This window comes from Heterocephalus glaber, unplaced genomic scaffold (genome assembly GCF_053883595.1).
Source record: "Heterocephalus glaber isolate CG9 unplaced genomic scaffold, H.glaber_assembly_v1.0 deba00001689, whole genome shotgun sequence".
Lineage (NCBI taxonomy): Eukaryota > Metazoa > Chordata > Mammalia > Rodentia > Bathyergidae > Heterocephalus > Heterocephalus glaber.
This window is the reverse complement of record NW_028258414.1, coordinates 1,791,461-1,806,975: the sequence shown is the minus strand read 5'-3', so window position 1 is coordinate 1,806,975 and position 15,515 is coordinate 1,791,461.

Below are 15,515 nucleotides of genomic sequence, written 5' to 3'. Positions count from 1 at the left end.
TGTGCTAGGTCCCCACCTCAAATCTCAGGGCTTCAGTGTGTCCCTGCTTCATTAACACTGCCACCCTCACTGCCCTGCCACGTCATTGTCATTCATGTTCCTTAATATTCTCTAGCTGATTTTAAAAAGGTTTCTTGGCATTACAGGAAGAAATTATAACCAAACTAAGTTAACACAACACTATCTTGGCCATGTTCATTGGAAGCCTGGGTTTTAAACCAGAGGCTATTTTCAGGACAGTAGCTTCCCCAATCACCCAAGGGGTGGACCCCCTACGTAGAAGGGTCTCCTTAAACACAGCAAACTATTAATTAAGTCACCTGCTGAGCTTGCGCAAGAGCATTTTGTGAGGGGATGAAACAACAGGAGCAACAACCAAACCTGTTTCTCATCAGTCTTTTTTGTACCACGTGAGAAGAGACAGACGTGGAGATAATCAGCGGAAATCAACCACGAACCAAGGGGCTCAAGTCAACAAGCCAAGGGTCCTTCAGAAGTGTGGATCGCACCGTCTTACCTGCAGTCTCCAACTATGCTTCTCCCTTATTTTCATTCCATTTAACATTCCATTTTCCTTTCCTATTCTGATATGCCTACCGTTTATTTTTCTTCTTTGACTAAAACAAAATGACTTTCCTTCTTCACATATATTGGAGAGTTTGGTATTAAAAAGAAGTCCCAGATACTCAGCCCCTTTCCTCTACCTATTTGCTGCTTACAGTGAACCTTTTTTCAATGAATATCTAATGAAGGTAGCTGTTAAATAAAAATGAATGTTATATATAAAATGGTGAAATGTTATTTTCTACCTTGTAAAGGGAAAAACATATCAGTGTGGAATGTATAATTTGTAGTCGAGCTGGAAGGCTACAGTCACTTAAATGGTGCCAGGCAGGGAGTAGGCACGAAGCCTAAAGTCATCCAGGAAAGTGGAGGATATTTTGGAGCTTGCAATAAGATAGTTCTCAGAAGTTTGGTGTCTTTGCTGAGTCAAGCTCTTAGGAAAACCAGCCTGTGGGTTTGTATTTTTGGCTCATTCCTTCCAAATGAGAGGTAAGATTTCTTCTCTTGAATTCATTGGACTAAGTCTTTTAATTCTAGTACGATGTGTGTCTCTTACATAAAGTTTTAAAGTTAGCTTTAAAAGCAAGTATAGCAAGCTGCTGGCCTAGATATTATTTAGCCCTTACAGTATTTTTTAAAATATGAAATTTTCACATACAAACGCTGATTCCAACTTCTCTTGGAAGACCCAGCAACACTGGGCTTGAATTTCCTCCTGGCAAAGGCTGATTGCTTCCCATGGCTGTGAACTCTGGGCTACCACAATCCCTAGAGTTCCTGATATTGGTATATCCAGACAGCCTATTTAAATGGCTGGCTCCTGGCAGCATGAGTTTGAAAGCTGTGTCATCCACTTTCAATTCATTTAAAAAACATGGTTTCTCTTGACATTGACAAGTATTTACTTCTACTCTAGCTCCATGTGCCTTCAGGACATCTTACATGGCCTTGGACATGACATGATTTTATTTAATCTTCCCAACAACTATTTGGGAAAATATAATTATTGTAATCACTTTAAAGCTATGTTTCTGAATCTTGAAGAGGCTATGGATCTTGCCCAAGGCCACACAGCTAGAAGCAGGGCCAGGATTCAAACCTAAAGCCCATTCTAACAGATAGCTGAGGCAAAAGAGAATGCAGAGCAGCAGCTGCAATAGCTGATTTCCTTGAAGAAAAAAAAAGTGATGTGATAGCATTAAAAGGACGCTGGGCCCAAGATCCACGAACTAGGACTTGTGTTTCTGAGGCTTGGGAAATGCTTTTCCCTTTCTCAGCTTTGGTTTTGCAATCTCTAAAGTGGAGAGAGAGGAGTTCTCTGAAAGCCCCCGTCTCCCATGTTTGCTACCTAATCCCAGAAAGGACTTGTTCCTTTTCTTTTGCTCCCCCTGCTGGGCATGGAGCAAGACAACATCTTTGCTTCGGAAACTATTTTGGATTTCATTCAATTATTTATCGAGGGCTTGGCCTATATAAGATGATGGTGGCTCCTGGTGACCTGTGGAGGAGACCCAGACTGGCAATGATTATGAGTCATTTTTATGCTCACCATTGAGCAGATTAAACAAGTGAAGATCTCAAGATTCTATTGCAAACAAAGAAATCATATAACCAGAAATGTGATAATAATCATGGAAATCATGAGAGCTAATATTGATAATAACTGCCAATATACCAGGCACTATCTTAAGCAGGTAATCTACTTCATTTTCATTTGATCCTTAAGGTAATCACATGAAAGTTGTTGTTTATTATCCTCACATTACACTGGGAGGGAGGTGAGAACCCAAATTCTTATTTTCCAAATGAATTGGGGCCCAAAGTCACACAGAAGCTGACCAGTGGCAGAGCTAAGACTAGAAGCTGGCTCAGAAATCTTTTCCTTCAACCTTCCATTTAGTTTCTCCAATTTAAAATCTGACTGAGGAGACAGGATTAATATACCAATAAATAATTAGCAGAAGAAAGTATACATTTTAAGAGTTGAAAGGGCCTTAGAGACTCTCTGGTATAATTTCCCACCCAAGAAGAAGGCTCTTTGTATGCTTGGCAATTGTGTACTTAGCATTTGAGACCTACTTCTAATCTTAATTTTGCTCCCTGGAGCTAAATAGTATATATATATCTATGTCTTCTGTATACTCTCCTCCCTCCAAGAATTTCAGAATAGCTCTTATGAACCCATAAATTATCATATCTGGGCTAAAGCCAAGAATTTGTCTATCTTTCATGTCATACATGGTCTTGAACAAGACTCATTATGGATTCGTTTGCCCCCTTGGATGAACTTCAAAGATGGTTTTAAATTGGTGCCACTTCCAGGTATTTGCATCTCTGCATAGCCTGCCCCACCCCTCACTGAATTTTGGCCATTCTTTGATCTATACAGAATATGGCAAAGATGACTTTGAAAAAAAAAAAGAAGTCTGGTTAATGTCTCTGTGCTGATGGAAACCAGCCACCCAGTAAGAAATCTGGCTATCTGCTGGACAGAGAGCACCTGGGTGTGAGACCCACAGGAAAAGGAACTGAGGCATCACAGGTGTGAGCTAGGAAGCCTTCTGGATGCTCAGGTCCCCAGGTCCCCAGATGGCTCCAGACCTAGCTGCCAGCTCCCTGGGATGGCAAGCGATGCGCAGCAGGTAAACAGAAGAGCCACCCAGTTGAGCCCCATCAATGCACAGCGTTGCAAGAGATGATAACAAATAGGTTTTTTTTTAAAAAGACAGTGTGTTTGGATAATTTGTGTATAGGAATAGATACTTTAAATAACCCTCTGGAGAATATTCCCAGAACCAAAAAGAATCTGTCTAATTCTGAAGATGGAAGGAACAGTGTCTCTGTTTATCTTGACACAACTACCATAGTCCTGGATTTAATTTACATTTAGCAGTCATAACATTGTATCCAATGTGTAGTTAACTATAAATTCTAGCATGTGTCTGGGACTGCTGTCTAGCTGTCTCTCCTCAGTTTCTTCCTAAATGGTGATATGCATAAATAAATGATTTAATGTTTTTCCTTGATAATACTCATCTTGTCTGTTGTGATTTCTTATTCTAGTTTGATAAGATTTGAACATTTCTATAAAATCCAATAGTTTTGTTATCTAATATAATAATCATTCTTGTGTTCCTTTGCAGTTTGACAAACATGTCATAAATAGTTTACTCAAGCCACTGATAAAATTGTTGAATAGAATCTGGCAAATTCCATCTTTTGTCAGGGCACTGGAGACTTCCTTCTGCAATAGCTTTTGACACATGATTTGGAAAACACTTGGGAAATGGTCATTCCAGCTACAAGTCTGTCTGATTTCTCCTCCACTGAGGTGCTGTTTCTCTTTTGGTCCCTGATGATATTGTGGAGAATTTGCTGAAGTCAGGCACGTTTGGACTCTAGCTTTCCCTTGTATTTTCAGGGTAAAGCTCTCCAATAAAGTGGTTTAAATTTAGTCTGACACGACAGGCTGCTAATCAACTCATGTTGGTCCTTAATGAATGCCACTTTACCTCCTACATGATCATGAATAATTTAAAGAACTCGAAGAGCACAATTTGAAGTCAAACAGACTTGGGCTGAAATTCTGGATCTTTTCTTTGTGAACTAAAGCAAATCACTCAACTTTCCTGACCCTCAGTTTCCTTATTTGTTAAATGAGAATAATGATACTTTCTTTATGGGTTGATGATTAAAACAAGACAATGTACGGACTGGGCACCCAATACGTGCGGAGGTCTGGCATCGTTACTGTTGTTATTATGATAAATTGTTCCTCAATGTGTAGTTTCTAAAATTGACCTCCTTCTTTTCCCTTCTCTGGAAATTGAGTATCACATGTCTATCCCAAGTCTTATGACACAGTATCGAAGATAATGGCAAAAATAACAGCAGTTATTTTTCTGCTGTTTTCTGCCTGTCATCTGCTCACACTATCTGCCCAAACTGGTGTCTATTCTCCACCCCACCTTTTTTTGTTCTGCTCAAGACATTAATTGAAATGTACCTCCCACTCCTGCCTAACACACACCTTTGGTGGCCCTAGGATGTTTCAAATGTCTCAGAGCATTTGGGGCTCCAGCTGGTATCACACAGACCTCCTGTGGCTACTCTTCGTGTTCCCCACCTCCTACATCCCACACGCCGTATTCTGCCCAGATCTCTCATCAACAGGACAGGGATGTGCCAGAACAAGAGGTTGTTTGCCTCTGCCAAGATGGGGTAGAAGTCTTGGGATGTTGGGTTAGGAGATGGACTTGGGGAAGCCAAAGAACACCCTAGTCTTGGGAGAACCAGGGCACCAGGAAGGAAATGAGACAGAGTCACAGTAGTCAAGCCTGGGAACTGCCATAAGGCTGCCTTAGGGAAACCCAGTGTTCCTTCTACCTCCTTCAAACCTAGGTCAGACCCTGGAGTCTGTACACAGTACATGGGCACCCAGCAGAGGAAGTCACCATGCTGCCCCGCAGAAGCAAGGTGGGGGCACCAAGCTCTCCCAGAGAATGGCCAAGATTCCTGCAACATGCTAAGCTCATTCTGTTCTTCCACTAGTCCTGAGTTAAGCCCTGGCAAGCCCTTCTCTGGCTGATTTCTGAGCCTTTTGAGAGGCGACCTGATGGAAAGACTGGTCAGGAAGCCTGTCAGGTGTTCTTCTTTAGACAGGCTGATGATGTTTGCTCCAGTGAGTGTGACCCAGGTCACTACTGACTCTCTGAGTACTTAAAATGTCAGTTTAAGGCTAGAACATCCCTGGTAAGAATGGAGAGAGACAGGGGTGGGTCACACGTCACAGGCAATCATTTTCAGTCCACTTTAATGATCTGAGGGATTGTTACTGTTACAGCTCTCTGGTTGTCTGTGCTATCAAGCTGTCCTTAAATGTCAATCAAAAGCCATTTAAGACGTTTGCTATTTCTTATCCTTTTAAAAAACTGAAAAATAATTTAGGTAATTTTCTGAAGGAGATGGACAAATAAACCTCACTGCAATCCCACTTCCTGGAGACAACGTCTGCTAAAATTTTGGAGAGGACCTTAGCTAGCTTCTTTCTCCTCTCACCCCCTTCCTCCTTCTCTTCTTTTTTTTCTTCCTGCTCTTTATTGCTTTGGACCTCCAGGGAAGGGAGTTGTTTATACGTTTTAGTCATGACATATTAGCATTTGCAGGCCCTTGGTTTGCTGTTTCTTCATTTTATTATTTTGTCCCTCCCTCCTGAGTCTACTCCTGTCCCACTACCGGGAGCCATCTTGTGATGCTATGTTCTTACATCGGCAGGAGCCATTGAAGGATAGGTTGTATGTAGATATTTCTGATGTACGTAAGTGATACTTGCTATAGGTTTTGTTCTGTTTCTTACTCTCTATTTTTTATCTCAACACTTTTTGAGACAATTAAGCTGGATTGTCAACCTGATTGGCTTGAGAGCCCCCTAGGGGATTAGTAAAGCACATTTTGGGGTGTTTTGGGGTGAGTCATGGAGGCATGACCTTGTGCTCGTCTCTTCCTCTCTTGTGCTGTTATTCTGCTCTGCTTTCCAGCTGCCATGAAGTGAGGAGCATTGCTGAGCCACTTCTTTCTGCCATGATGTCCCTGCCTTAGAGTCAGCACAGCCATGGACTAAAACTTCTGCAGCTATGAGCCAAAAACCCCTTTCCTCTTTGAAGACGTGGTGTTGGGTATTTGTTCACAGCCACGGGAAAGCAGACCGATGGAGTTTCTGTGATCTCTTTATGGTGCAGTATGTCCACTGACTCGTGGTGGCTAATTGCTGCACTGTGTTGGATAGAGTGCATTCTCCCTACTGTGGTTTTTTTCCCACTAATAATAGACTCGAGGTTGCCCCTAACAATCTGATACCCAAAACAACACCATAAATGTCCCCATGCACAGGCCCGTATGGACCCTATAATCAGAGCTGTGTAGATGGGAGTGTGACTGCCAACTCATGGAGTTCATACATTCAGTGTCACTGAGTGCCTCCAGATTATTCTTCCTTTTTCATTAAGAAAGGATTTACATACATAGATGTCACCCTTTTAAAGTGTACAAGTCAGTGGTTTGTAGATTCACAGGATGCAGAATCATCATCATTATCTAATTCCAAAATGTTTGCATCACTCCCCAAATAAACTCCACAACTGTTTAAAGTCACTCTCCACTTTTCCCTGTCCCTGGCCTCTGGCAATCTACTTTTCGTCTCTGTACACTTGCCTATTCTGGACATTTCATATAAGTAAAGTCATACCATTTATAAGCTTTTGTGTCTGGCTTTTTCCACCCATATAACAGACTGTTTTCCAAGTTTACCTGTATTGTAGATGTTAGTGCTTCATTCCTTTTTACACACAAACAATACTCCATCGAATGGAGATACTACTTTATATTCATCCATTCATCAATCGATGGTTTTTTAGATTGTGTTCACATTTTTGCAATTATAAACAATACTGCTACATTTAGGGTATTATGCTACGAAACTGAACATTTGTGAACAACATATCTTTTTGTTTCTCTCGATGTAAGCTTAAGAGTAGAATAATTGCTAGGTAATACGATGTGTTTACTTAATCACCAAGTGCCTCTGGTCAGAGAACATGCTAAATGTGATTCAGTCATTGTAAACTTACTGTGTCTCATCTCGTAGCCTAATGCAAGGTCTCTCATGGAGAACAGTCCATGTGCCTATGAGAAGGGTGTGTATTCTGCTGTTGTTGGGTTCATAGTTCCATGGAAGTTTGTTATGTCTGGCTGGCTTACAGTGTTTTCCAAGTCTTGCATTTCCTTGCTGACCTTCTGTTTAGTTGTTCAATCCATTACTGAACATGAAATACCAAAATCTTCAACTCCCTACTGTGGAATTACTTATCTCTCCTCCAATTCTGTCAGTTTTCTTTTTTTTGGTACTGCGGATTGAACTCAGGACCTTGTGCTTGCGAGGCAGGCGCGGTGTCACTGAGCTAAATCCCTGGCCCAATTCTGTCAGGTTTTGATTTGTGTGATTGAGCCTCTGTTGTTAAGTATGCATATGTTGATATCTGTTGTGTCTTCTGAATGGATTGGTTGTGCTATCATTTAAAAATGCTCTTCTTTGTCTCTAGTAACAGTCCAGTCGTAAGGCCTGCTTTGTCTGATATAAGCATAGCCGCCCCAGCTCTCTTTTGCTCAATGTTTGTACGGTATCATCTTTCCCATCCTTTTACTTTGTACCCTATCTGTGTCTTTCAACCTGAAGTGTGTCTCTTGTAGACAGAAGAGCATTGGTTTATGTTTTTATATTCAGTTTCATCAAAATTTATTTTCTGAGGGGAGTGTTTAATCTATTTATTTACATTTCATTTAAGTACTGATAAGGTAGAATTAATACCTTCCATTGCTATTTGTTTCCTACATATCTTAAGTCATTTGGTTCCTTTGTTCCTCTCTTCCTGCCTTCTGCTTTTTAAAATAGATATTTCCTAATGGACTATTTAATTCTTTTGCTATGTGGTTTTTGCTTTGTTTATTTTTTGTTTTTGTACCGGGGATAGAACTCAGGATCTTGCGCTAGTGAGGCAGGTGGCAGAACCACTGAGCTAAATCCCCGGCATGCTATGTGTTTGATTTTCTTAGTGGTTGCTTTGGAGATTATAATTGATTTCTTAATTTATAAAAATTTGGTTCAAATTGATACCAACTAAACTTCAATATTATACAAAACTTTGCTCTTACATAGCCCTTTTGTCTCCCCTACATTTGCACTCTTGTTATACAAAATATATAGTTGTACAACATAGGCCCATTAATAGCGACTTCTAATTACTGCTGTATACAGTTAGCTTTTAAATCAGACTACGGAGAAAAAAAGAATTACAAACAAAAATATACATATACTGCCTTTTATATTTCATTTTGAAGTTAACTCTACCAGTCTCTTTATTTCTTCACATGGATTTGAATTATGATATAGTATAATTTTTTCTCGAAAGTTTCCATTGGTGTTCCCCATAGGGCAGGTCTGCTAATGGCAAATTTTCTCAGGGTTTTTGTTCTTTGTTTGTGTGTGTATTTTTTATTTATTTATTTATTGATTTATTTATTTTGTTGGAGAATGTCTTCCTTCCTCCTTCATTCTTGCAGGATGCATTGCTCGATATAGAATTCTTGGTTCAAAATCTTTTTCATTTATTATTTTAGTACACTACTGCATTGCCTGTACCTTCTATAAGAAACCAGTTATAAATATTTTTGAAAGTGTTTTATGCAATGTCCGAATAGTGAACTGCACAGATAATTTTTGTACTGCTGGGTTTTTTTGTTTTTGTTTTTTTTTTTTGGTACTCGGGATTGAACTTGGGACCTTAGGCTTTTGAGGCAAGCAGCGGCACCACTGAGCTAAATCCCTGGCACCATGCTGGGATTTTTAAGTGTGAGGTTTGGGGAGTTTTAAGATATGTGTATATCCCTGTAATCTCCAACCCAATCAAAATACAGAAAATTTCCTTTTCCCCAGAAAACTACTCAAGTCATTTTATAAATAATACTTCTCCCATCTCTGAGGTAACTACTGCTCTGATTTCTATCACTACAAAATACTTTCTCTAGTCTCAAACTCTATAAAAATGGAATTGCATTCTATGCATTCTGTCATACTTGACTTCTTTTACTCAGCCTGTTTAAAGACTTATTCATGTTATAGCATGTATTAATAATGGGCTCTTTTTTTTTTTTTTTTTTTTTTTAGCTGAGAAGCATTTCATTCCAAGAATACATCACAAGTTGTTTAACCATTTTTCTGTTGATAGACATTTGGATTCTTTCCAGTTCAAGGTTATTGTGAATAAAGATATTATGAACATTCTTAATAACAATGTTGCATGTGGGTAAATATTTTGTTTTTCTTGAGTAAATAGCTAGAAGTAGAACTGAGAGGTCATAGTGTAGGCATTTGTTTAATTTTAGGAGACATTTTCACAGACTAGCTGGGCTATTTTACACATCTGTAGGGATGGATCGAGAACCTTAGGAAAACCATATCTTGCTGTTGGGTGCTGCCTGTCTGTCTAGGAGGTAATTACTTTAGAAACTGTAACATGGTCTATCATTGTGATTTTAATTTGAATTTCTGTGATACACTTTTATATATATATATATATATTCTTTAATAAGATTCAGCTTAACTCTGAGTCCATTTAAAAATTGGCTTGTTCATTTTTTATTGCGTTTATATACTCAGGGTACAACTCCTTTGTTAGCTGTAGCTATTACAGATATTTTTCCCCAGTCCGTAGCTTTGTCTGTTTATTTTCTTAATGATGTCTTTTAATGCGCATAAGCTTTAAACTTTAAGGAGGTCCAACTGATCTATTTTTTACAATACTGTGCTTTCACACAAAACATCTTTGCCAAACCCATGGTTGCAAATATATTCTCCTGCAGTTTGCTCTAGAAGCTTTGTAGTTTTAACTTTCCTGCTTATGCCTATGTCCATGTTGAATCACTTTTTGCATATTACGTTTCTGTGAATCAGGAACCAATGTTTCCTTTTTTCTCTAGTTGTTTAGTATCATTTGTTGAAAACACTGCTTTCTCCATAGGATCTCATTAGCTTCTTTGTGGAAAATCAGTTACTACATAGGCTTGGATCAATTTCTGGAATTCTCTAGGTATGTTCTATTAACCTATCTGTCCCTCCTTATGCTAATAGTACACTGTCCTGATCATCACAGCTTCATATACCAGCTAAAAATTGGTGTGTATAAATCCTGCAACCTTGTTCCTCTTTTTTAAGTTTTAGTTCTTCTAGTTACTTTGCATTCTATATACAATTTTAAATCAGCTTAATTTCTGCCAAAAAAAAGGGGCCTGGTGAATTCTTTGTTGGCATTGCATTTACTCTGTAAATTATTTTCAGTTTACTTGAATAGATTTTTCAAATTAATTTGGCAGCTCCTTTAGGCAATTAAATAATTTGGTTAATTTCTTTATCAATGCTACATTCTGCAATTCATGAATTAACCACAGTCCTGTTCGGGTTCTTCGCACCTGAGTACATTAGAACTGTCAAAGCTAAGCCATTTATATGAATTAAATTATTTAAGTCTCAGCAAATTTATACTCCTGGAGTTTTTTTGCGGGGGGGGGTTTCAAATTCTTTTACATCCACAGAGCAAGACATACAGCTGAATTTGAAAATGTGAAATAATCATAGATGCCTATTAAGATGGCAACAAATTCCAAGAACCATGGTATGGGTTTCATAGGCATTTTCTTAACATTTTCAACAGCCTATAGAGTGCATGTGCTACGTGTTATTCCCATTTAATAGATGAAGAGACTGAGGCTTTTAAACTCTATAGGGCCACATAGCTGCCCATGGTGATCCAGGCCCCATGAGCACTAATGACACAGTCTTCAAGTGTGAGCACTTGGAGTCCACTCCCTCTTGGTCTTGGTTAGTCATCAGTCCTTGGCTGAAGACAAGCTCTGGTATGGGTAATGCCTGGGGCTCTGCTCTCCATGATCCACAGGGGTGATTTTTGGATATGACTGTTTCATCTATTTATCAGAATCTTATTCTCAGAATATCAGCAGAGATCAGCCAGTTCAGGGCCATCAGAATTGAATCTTGATGGCTGCGATTTCCTTTACGCAAATACTGGGGCTTGGAAGTATGGTGTCACTTTTGTATTCATGTTTATTTCCAAAGGTCTGAGGTCTTTGAATAAGAATGAATGAAGGGAGGGCAGGGGAATGGGGAAAAATAAGAACCAAAATACATCATGTAAAAGTACAAGTTCCCAATGATGAATGTAACGGTATTGTATACCTAAAATGTACCAATAAACTTAATGAAAGAAAAAGAATGAATGAATGAATGAATATCAAACAACTACTATCACCACATGTTATAGTAGCTTAGGGATTTCTAGATTGTTCCTGGGTTCTCACCCTAAGTGTCTTGCACAGGGTTAAATCTTTGCTAAATATTTGCATTTTTTCTTTACAATGCGTTTCAGCTTCTGAAGCATAGGCATTTTAGAATGTGTGAATTTCTCGATGTAACAACAGTTATGAAAGATACTTCCCACAGTTTCAAATAAATTCAGGACTCCTTCCTTGCTTAAACATAATTTCATTGCTGAAAGATAGCTACTTTTAGTAATAGCAGATAAGTGTATTTTCTCTTTAGTATAAATGGGAAAATATTTTGCAAAAGTCTTACAAAAGACTCTAAAATAAAGGCAAAAAACTGATGCAAACTATTGCAAAATGTTGATATCCTCCAGGGCTGTTAGACATCAGAGTACTTTACCTGTTTTCAACCTTTCCAGAATCCACTTCATTAAACACTAGCAGTAGAAAGCAGTCTCCTTGGAAATGGGTACCAGGATTGGATACTTAATGATATTAAGAAAATATTGGTAATGGAATTTATATGTGATAATGGTGCTATGGTTATGTTTTTTTTTTTTAAAGAATCCTTATCTTTCAGAGATAGACATTAAATATCCAAGGACAAAATCACATCATATCTGGGCTTTGCAGTGAGAAGCAGAAAGGGTAAGAAACGAAGCCATATTGGGCATATTCTGGCAATTGTTGCAGCTGGGTGGAGAGGACATGGATATCAGTTTATTATTTTCTCACTATTGTCTATTTAAAAAATATTTCATAGTAAAGAATTTTAAGGTAATCCTGCTGACTTCTGTTAAAGATGGAGAAATGAAACTGAGCACTTAGTTCCTGAAACGTACATGAACTGAGAATGATTAAATTATGCAAAGTAAGAGAAAGTCTTAAATTCTGCTGATCTTATTCTATGCTTTCAAATGACAACTTATTACCACGACATTAGTGATAATGACAGTAGGAGCTGCTGCAGCTGTAAAGTTTGCATTTATCAAAGACACCTAAGACCAGAACTGTCCTAGGATCTTCACGTTAGCTCACTGTTATCAACCCCATGTGAATAATCTGAGGCTAACTAACTTGGCTTTAAAGTAGAGAAGGTAGGCTTTGAATCCAGGTAGTATAACCCCTTTCTTCACTCATTCACTAAGCAAATATGTAGTGAGAGGCTACCATGTTCCAAGCACTGGGGCAGGAATGGTGAGAAGCGAAAATTCTTGCCAGTGTGGGCCTTCTTTTGCAATGGGAGCAAATGGGACAAAACCTAGTAAGTTTAATAGATAATATTTGTATTTTAGGGAGAGTAATAAGTGCTGGGAAGAAAATAAAAGGGTGAGGTGTCATTGGAAAGGCTTGACTAACATGGTGACATCTGAGCAGAGACCAGATGGGGAATTTCAAGTGCTAGAAACAACAAGTCAGAGGCCTTGGGGCAGGGGCTTGCTTAGTGGGTGTGAGGGTTAGCAAAGAGCCCTGTGTGTTTGGGGCAGGGAGGACAGACAAGAGGGACAGCAGTAGTCAGAGAATGTGATGCTTTGAAAGTCACTTGGGAATTTATTCAAACATCATACAGGCAGCTCTGTTGATCACAGTCCATGGGCATTTATGCAGAAAGCAGCAGACCTATTGAGAGGGTCTTCTAAGACCTTGGGGAGAGACATCAGTGGCTTAGACCAGGCCTTTGGATCCAAGAGGTCAGACTCAGAATATATTCTGAAGTTGGAGCTGACAGAATGCTCATTAATAGCCTATCTTTTAAATTATTGTATCACACAAAACACTCACATTTGTGCTGAAATTTAAATGAAGACAGTCCATCTTTCTGGTAGACGAATCAAGACACATTGTATCTGCCCGAGGACCATGTGTCCAAAGAAGACATCAGTTTGGTAGGAGGCCCAGTGGTGGGATGGGCCTGGGTCTTAACTCAGGAAGCAGGGTGACCAGCTTGGCCAGGTTTTAGCACTGAATGCCACATCCCAGAAAACCCTGAGTTTTGAGAAAACTGCGAGTGAGACAGAATAGAAAGGGCCCTGATTTCCCTCCAAGATTTTCTCCCATGGCATAAGCTATTTCAGATGTTTCCAGCCATGATGAGGCTCAGAGGCTGCTGACCTTTCCTCAGGCTTTCTAGCAACTCTGCGTGTGTAGCAGCTTTGACTGATGTTTGACCTACCTGGGGTGGTGGTCACAAGGCACCTCCACCATTTCTCCAGCTCAGTCTTGGGTTCTTTTGCACAGATGGACCCAAAGCGCATGAGCAGATGGCCTTGTCAAGTGCAAACCCTGGTGCCAAGAGCAAAGAACTAATGAGATGTGTGCAGCCATTCTGGGATCATGTGCAACAGCTGACTGGGTGTCCATGTGAGCCCACTTTTTTTTCTGTATAAGCTTTATTCCTTGCATCCTTGGGGAGCACTCTAGGGACCCTGACCCAAGTACGATTTCGCTTGTGCTTGAACATAAGCATCAAAAACCCTTACTCAAATGTACTGATTCCCTTTTGTGATTTCTATCTCAAGTTACACAAAAGAATCCAAGGCTGAGCTGGTAACACTAAGAGCTGTTAACACCAAGAGCTTTCTTTCTTTTTTTTTTTTTCCCAAGAGATTTCAAGATTTCTCAGACCTGTGGCCTATATCCTACTACTCCCACTCATCACTCTCCAGTTGTGGCAACTCTTTCAGGGGCTCAGAGCCTCAGTCTCTCATCTCTAAATGGCAATAATAGCTCTCTGGGCTGGTCTTTTGAGGAACTGGACCTGAATGTGCTTTGTAAGCTGTGGGACAATATACTCTGGAACTTAGTGTGCTCAGGCCCTGGTGCCTCCTGGGGGTTCCTGCTTTCTGGATGCTGGAGGAGGAAAAGGAAGAGAAGGAGGAGAAGGGAGACCTATACCATGGAAGCTCTCGGTGGCTCTAGAGTATTCTTCTCAAGCTCCCTAGCTCTGCAGACTCCATAGCAGGGAGTTGAGCTCTGTGAAAAGGACGTGGGTGAGGTGTCACTGGGCTCTGGGACATTGTGGGGGGATGGAAGGGAGGAGTGGAGGATGTGCCTAGGACCCGAAATACCTTTAGGAGCACACAAAAATGTGTTCATCTTTCCTAAAATCATATGAGGAAAAAAAGAATATAATCCATTTTGTCACTAGTAGAGTCACAAAAATTTATTTTAATTGATTGATTAGCTTTTTTGTGGATGAAGAGTCCCTCCAAAGCAAAAGGGCCTAAAGCCCAGGGAAAACAAAATATAGCCCTGGAAGGAGAGAGTCAACCAGCCTTAGGTGGCATCTCCATCCACAAGGGGTTCCATGGATTTTCTCCACTAATTCAGTTTATGTATTTATGTTTAGTTATATGGGGCTCTCTTTCTGTTAATCAAGAGACTTTTTCTCTTGGATTCTTATTTTTAGCAACATTAAAGAGATTGAGGCCTGGCTGGTTATCTAGCTATCATCATCATCACCATCAGCATCATCATCTGTGTTTTTGTTTTCATACAGACTTACAGTCCACACAGTAAGCCTTACCGGGGCTGCCACTGCTTTTCTCCATGGGCTGTGATTAGTAAATGTGATATTTCGGAGAATTTCAATTCTCAGTTTGAAAATTGATACATAACATCTCTTTGTGGGTGACATTTGATGGGATGAGTAATTCTTCTCATAATAATTCATTTACTAAGAAATCTTTGGAAAATTTTCAGATAGTAAACTAACATGACTGCTATAGTTTGAATCTACATTGTCCCCCAAAGGGCTTTAAGCAGAAGGCTTGGTCTATGGTGCTCTTAGGAATTGTTGGAACCATTAGGCGCCAGGCCTGGTGGAAGGCACGCCCTTGAAGATGATATTAGGACCCCTGTTCTTCTTTTCTCTCTTTTTGCTTTGCAGCCTCTATGAGACGCCCAGCTGTATTGTCACATGCTTCCATCCTGAGGCATCATGCCTCTACTAGCCCCTAAGTAACAAGACCAAGTGACTATGGACTGAAACTGTGAGCCAAAATAAACCCGACCTCCTTTCAGTTGTTTATCTCAGTTATTTTATCACAAGATTGAGAAGT